This window comes from Nicotiana tabacum, chromosome 3, assembly GCF_000715075.1.
Source record: "Nicotiana tabacum cultivar K326 chromosome 3, ASM71507v2, whole genome shotgun sequence".
NCBI classification, from domain to species: domain Eukaryota; kingdom Viridiplantae; phylum Streptophyta; class Magnoliopsida; order Solanales; family Solanaceae; genus Nicotiana; species Nicotiana tabacum.
The window spans coordinates 35,483,624-35,489,942 of record NC_134082.1 but is presented as its reverse complement, the minus strand read 5'-3'; positions in this window follow the sequence as shown (position 1 = coordinate 35,489,942).

The window sequence follows — 6,319 nt, the reverse complement described above, 5'->3', positions numbered from 1 at the left end:
AGTCCCAAATGATATAACAAAGCTATTCCAATCACCGGAAGCACAATCCGAATCTGATATCCTCAAAGTCAACTCTCAGTCAAACTTATGAACTTTTCAAACCTTTAAATTTCCAACTTTCGCCAGTCAGTGCCAAATTCTTCTCAAAATATCCAAATGCAAATCTGGGCATACGCCTGACACCAAAATCATAATCCGGACCCAACGGAGCCAGCATAACTCCAATCTGAAGTCAAATACTCAAAATCAAACTCGGTAAACTCTTTTAACTCTAAAGCTTCAATCATGAAATTCATTCTTCCAAATCGACCCTGAATAGCCTAAAAACTAAATACGATGTTCACCCATGTCAGAATACATCATATGGAGCTACTCACAACATCAAACTACCAAATAAAGTGCAAATGCTCAAAACAACTGGTCGGGTAATTACAGTTGGGCTCATTAGCGAATGGACGTTGAGATTTTGTAATTTTGGTCGGGTTTTGAGATGCGAGCCCAGGTTAACTTTTTGAGTTGACTTTTTTTTTAAAGATCGTAATTTTTTCTATTTGAAATAGTTTTCTATAATATATATATTTATAGTATGAAGTTGTTTTGGCTAGATTCAAGCCGTTCGGAGTTGGATAATCGAGGGATAGGCCTACTAGTGGATTGAGTAGCGTATTTTGAGGTAAGTGTCTTGCCTAACTTTTTGTAGGGGAATTACCCCTTAGGATTGGTGTTGTTATGTGATAATTTTGATGTATGGAAGCCGTGTACACAAGGTGACGAGTGTGCACACGAGCTAAATATAGAAATTTACCGGTTTTAGCTATGTAGGTTCCCTTCATGTCTTAATTGAGTTATCTTATCATGTTATATTCACATTTCCTTTATCCCATATTCATTACTTAACCATTCTATTCATTACTATAAGTTGTTATCCTTGGAATATCTTGTAGTTCAAACTAGTATTGAGTTATAAAGGCCATAATTCATATTGAGGCAAATTGTAAAGTTGTGAAATACTATTATGTCGAGTTATTTACTTCAGATTGTTATTGTTGAGACTCTTGTGTACATTATGGTTAAGCTATGAGCTCTTTATTGTGAAAACCCTATTATTACTGATTTCTTTAGCAAGTTGTGATATTCAGAACTTGAGGTGCGATTTGTGATACATTGTGATATTGATACGCATGCAGTGGTAAAGGCTTTTGGGTTGAAACGCATGCGATGAGATAAGGTGTCCTTGATATGCGTGACTAGTAGGGGGACTATTATAAGCCATGCGGTGTGATAAGGTAGGCTAAAACACGAGATGCTATTTCAGGAAAAATGATTTTCAAAACTATATGCAACGCTCCCGCGGTGATATAAGTAAAGTTTGTGAATCATTCTTGTGATTTGAGACTACGAGGTGGAACCTCGGTAGTAACTCTTGTTGATATTTCTCTATTGCTACACTCGTATTTGGTTGTTTTGTTTCCTTATTATATCATTCCTTGTTTTCTCCATGTTGCATTATTTACTTTAGTTCTATTTAGCTAACCTTGATATGTTATCGTTGTTTCAATTTTGTTGCTATCATTACTACACTGCCGTACACTTGTACAGTTTTTCTTATTTATTCTAGTAGCGCCTTGATCTGATCTCGTCACTACTCTACCGAGGTTAGGCTTGGCACTTGCTGGTTACCATTGTGGTGTACTCATGTTATACTTCTGCACATCTTTTTGTGTAGATCCAAGTACCTCCTACTAGTCTAGGAATCAGTGAGTTGAGTTCGCACGCGAAGACTTCAAGGTACACCTACCAGCGTCCGCATGCCTCGGAGTCACACTTTTTCTACTTTTATATTTCCTTCTTCTACTAGTACAATTGTATAGGGATGACTATGATGTCGTTGTATAGCTTGTGACTCGATCTCACCAGGTTTGGGTAAATTGTATATGTTGAGCAACGGAGTTCATTTTACATAGATGTTGGGTATTTAAGAGTTTATATGATATTTTAGTTATTTTCGCATATTTTTTTGGCTTAACTAGTCTTAGAGACTATGTGCCATCGCGACATGTGTGATTGGTTCATAGCATTGTGCTTGTGGTGGTATCTGTTGAGCTCGCGGGTCGATTCTCATATTTGATTCTCTTTCCATTTTTGGGTACATTTGAGTTGTTGCTTGTTTGGTGCATGAATTGCATGGTATGTGGCTCTAAATAGGATCGGTGTGCCATGTTGGTAGAGCAGTTTGTACTGGATGGGGTGAGGTTATTTGACCTAGAATGAGTGTGATCGGACTTAATTATTATGTTGGAAGGATAATGTCACTAGCTGACTTAGATTTTTGCCTATGGTTCTTGTTGGCAAGAGAGCTCCACAACTTGTTGATCTGATGAGTGGTTATTAGTTTATTCATGTTTCCTCCATCATTGGCAGTATATGAAGGTTTAGAACAAGGTTTTATTTGATATGGTTTTTTTACCTCTACCAGGCTTGTCATTGAGAAAATATTGTGGTGGTAAAGTAGTGCTCTGATTATCTTAGTTATGTGGTATATCATGTGATTATATTGTGGGTTACACTTTGGCTTGATTTGGCTTGTTCAAAATTATACAGTGTATAGATGTGAAAATCGGGTCTTGTTATGGATTCTAGATATTGGAAATTTTACTCTAAGGTTATGGGCTTTGGTTGAAGTAAGGATCTTCATCTAGGTTTTGTTGTTTAGGATTATATGGATTCGAGTGACATGAGATCATCAATGGGTATGTGCATGATGAGGTTATACAATGATTGAGGTGAGTATCTTGCCTAACCTTGTGTGGGAAAATACCCCCTTAGGATTTTGATTTAATTGTACTCTTTGAATTATATGAAAGACATGTATATGAGGTAACGACCATATAGACAGGTTAATATGTGAACAATTGACCCATCTAGACTCTTAGGTCACTTATAGGCATTTAATTGAAATTTCTATTCTTTGTCCTATCTTTCGTTGTCAACTTTATTCTTACATGCATTAGCTAAAGTTGCTTTTACATGTTCTATTTTTCATTTGTCGAGGTTACTCTTATGTGCATTTAGTGGTATTTTTTTATTACATGCTATTTCACCCATTGTTGAGTTAATCCCAAGCATTTATTTGTAGTTGTTAGTTTGTGCTATCGCTTTTCTTGTCGAGCTTAAGTTATGCATTTGATTTGAAGTTTCTATTTCATGGAATTACCTTTATTGTTGAGTTATTAAAGTTTTAGTTGTTAAAATATATTAATAGGGTTGTGTTTGAAATTTTTTTGTTTGAATATCTTGCCTAGTTGAGTTGTTTCTTATTCATTTTGTTATTATTGAGATTCTTGTACACATTGTAGTTGAGCCATGGGCTATGTGATGTGGTAACCTTGTTATTGTTGACTTGGTAATGTTGTGTCATATGGGAATGTGTGGTGCGAGTTTATTATTGTGTTCTGATATTTATGCGCATGCGGCAGTATAAGGATAGTGGTTAATGTGCATGCGGCGACATAAGGTGGGATTTATGTATGTGCTGCTAGAAAGGGAATTACTTTAAGCCACGCGACGATATAAGGGGGCTAAAGTGCATGTAGCTATTTCAGAAAAATATTTTTAAAAATTATCTAAATGTAAGGCTCACGCAGCAGTATAAGGAAAGGTTGTGATTTTAATTGTGAAATGTGGATATGAGGTGCGATATGTCGGTGTGCTTTAGTTGTAGATTCTATATTTGAAAGGCTTATTGATTTGGACAATTATTGTTTTTCATTAAATCATCTCACTTGTATTTTGATTATATTTGGTTATTTATTGTTATTTTTTTGTGGGAACGATTGTGACTTCTTATGCGAGTCATGCATTCCACGTGATTTTTTGTATTACTTTAATGTGCCCACTTATGCCATTTTGTTACGTGGTTAATTGAATTTTAAGATAAATTTACTTGCGTGGAGTCATTATCTCATACTTTGTTGAGTTGTTGGTAACATAACAATTTTAAATAAAAAAATTATTAACATACTTTATTTTATGTGACTTGTAAGATAGAACTTATTATCTCACCCAGTGCTTTGCTATTTTAAATTATTATCACATTTTGCCTTAATTGGGTTCTCAAATTAAACTCATTACTCTATTTGATGGTTTACTTTATGTGAAATTGTTATCGCGCCTTACTTTAACAAATTTGATAATTAGTTCATTAAATTATGTTATGTTTTTCTTAATTTTAAAACACTATTTTACTTTACCTTATTGATTTCTAAACTAAACTCATTTGATATTCTATTTCATATAAATTGTACTTTATTTAACCTTATTTGTATTATAAAATAAACTCATTATCTTATTTGATGCCTTACTTTATTCAAGATTGTTATTACACCTTATTTTATTTAAGTAAATCTATCTAACATTTTATTTGGCATTTGACAAAGATACACTATACATGGTACCACGTGGACTTTGCCATGTGAAAGTGATCGATAATATGGGAATGCGGTGCCATACATGTAAGAATCGGAATTGTGGCTTATGATTTGTGATACGAGGTGTGGAGCCTCATGGTAATTCTTGTTGTAATTCATTCACTGGGAACAATTTGATTACTTGTATTGTCATATGTTTTCTTAATTTGAGTTCATTCGTATTTCACCTGTGTTTTGATTATGTTGATGCATTATTATCCGTTTACTTCTTATTGCCATTTGTGTTTTTATTATTCCTTTGTTGTTTTTATATTAATAATTTTTATGATGTTAGCCTTACATTAACATTCTTTCCATTGCTAGCTTTATATCAATATCTTGCACATGTCTTATGTCTAGTGAGTATCTCGACTTACCTCGTCACTACTTCATTGAGGTTATATTTGATGCTTACTGGTACCGCTGTGGTGTACTCATGCTATGCTTCTACATATTTTTGTGCAGATCCAGGTACTTTTGATCATGTTGATTCTTGAGTGTTGTGTTCGCGCAGCTGGAGACTTCAAAGTATACCTACTTGACATTCGCAGAACTCGAAGTCACCTTCAGATATTGTCTCTACTGCTATTTATTTTCATTTCACAACAATATTATATTTAGAAATTCTAGTGTATGTCGGTAGAGCTTGTGACTCTGTACTACCAATTCTGGAGATTGTATAACATTTGTTTAGTTTTAGTAACATTATCCCATTTATCAGTTTAAGTCATATATAGTTAAGATGGTTATCTCTAGTAGATCTCCTCATGTGTTAAACTTACCTAGTCTTAGAGACTAGGTGCAATCACGATTCTTAATGTGAGATTTTGGGTCGTGATAGTGCTGTTGCATGCTCTCTTCTTTGGTGTCGAGGACTCCGCATATCTGATTCACTACTAGCTGGAAGTCACATCTTATTTCAATCACTTAGGAGCCTAGTCCACATGCTAATTCAAATCCTGCAACCAAAGTCTCATACTTGGCTTTATTGTTGGTCAAAGGAACAGTTCTAATGGCATATATCAGGGCCTCTCCCGATGGAGTAATCAGTGCTATCCCAAAACCAAACCCCTTTACACTGGAAACTCCATCTCTAAATAAGGTCCAAACACCGGAGACACTTCCTATTACAAGAACTGCTTCTTTAGCACCTAAAGGCATCATTCCCAGACTAAAATCAACCACTATGTGTGACGACCCGGCTAGTCTTCTCATGAGTTACCACTCCGTTTTCCCCCATTTTTGCTTCTTATTGCTTTGTCTATCGGTTCTATGTGTGATCGGGTTAATTGGCTCGGGTTCGGAAAGGATTTGGTAAGGTTTAAGACACTTAGTCTATTTTGAAGAAGCTTAAGTTGGAAAAGTCAACTAGATGTGAGCTCTTATGGTTTGGTTAGCTCCGGGAGGTGATTTGGGATTTAGGAGCGTGATCAAAATGCGTTTTGGAGGTTCGGAATAGATTTAGGCTTGAATTGGCAAAGTTGATATTTTGGCGATTTCCGGTTAGTAGGCGAGATTTTGATATAGAGATCGGAATGGAATTCTAAGATTTGCAGTAGTTCCGTTGTATCATTTGGGATGTGTGAGCAAAATTTCAGGTCATTCGGACGTGTGTGGTTGGGTTTTTGATCAAAAGAGGAATTCTGAAGATTTTAGGAAACTTAGGCTTCAATCCGATATGTTTTGGTTGATTTGATGTTGTTTGAGGTGTTTTGAAGATTGGTACAAGTTTGGATAAGGTTATGGGATATGTTTGTGCTTTTGGTTGAGGTGCCGGGGGCCTCGGGGTGATTTCGGATGGTTGACGGAGGAGTTTGAGATTTTGTAAAGTTGCAGATTTTTCTGCTTCTAGT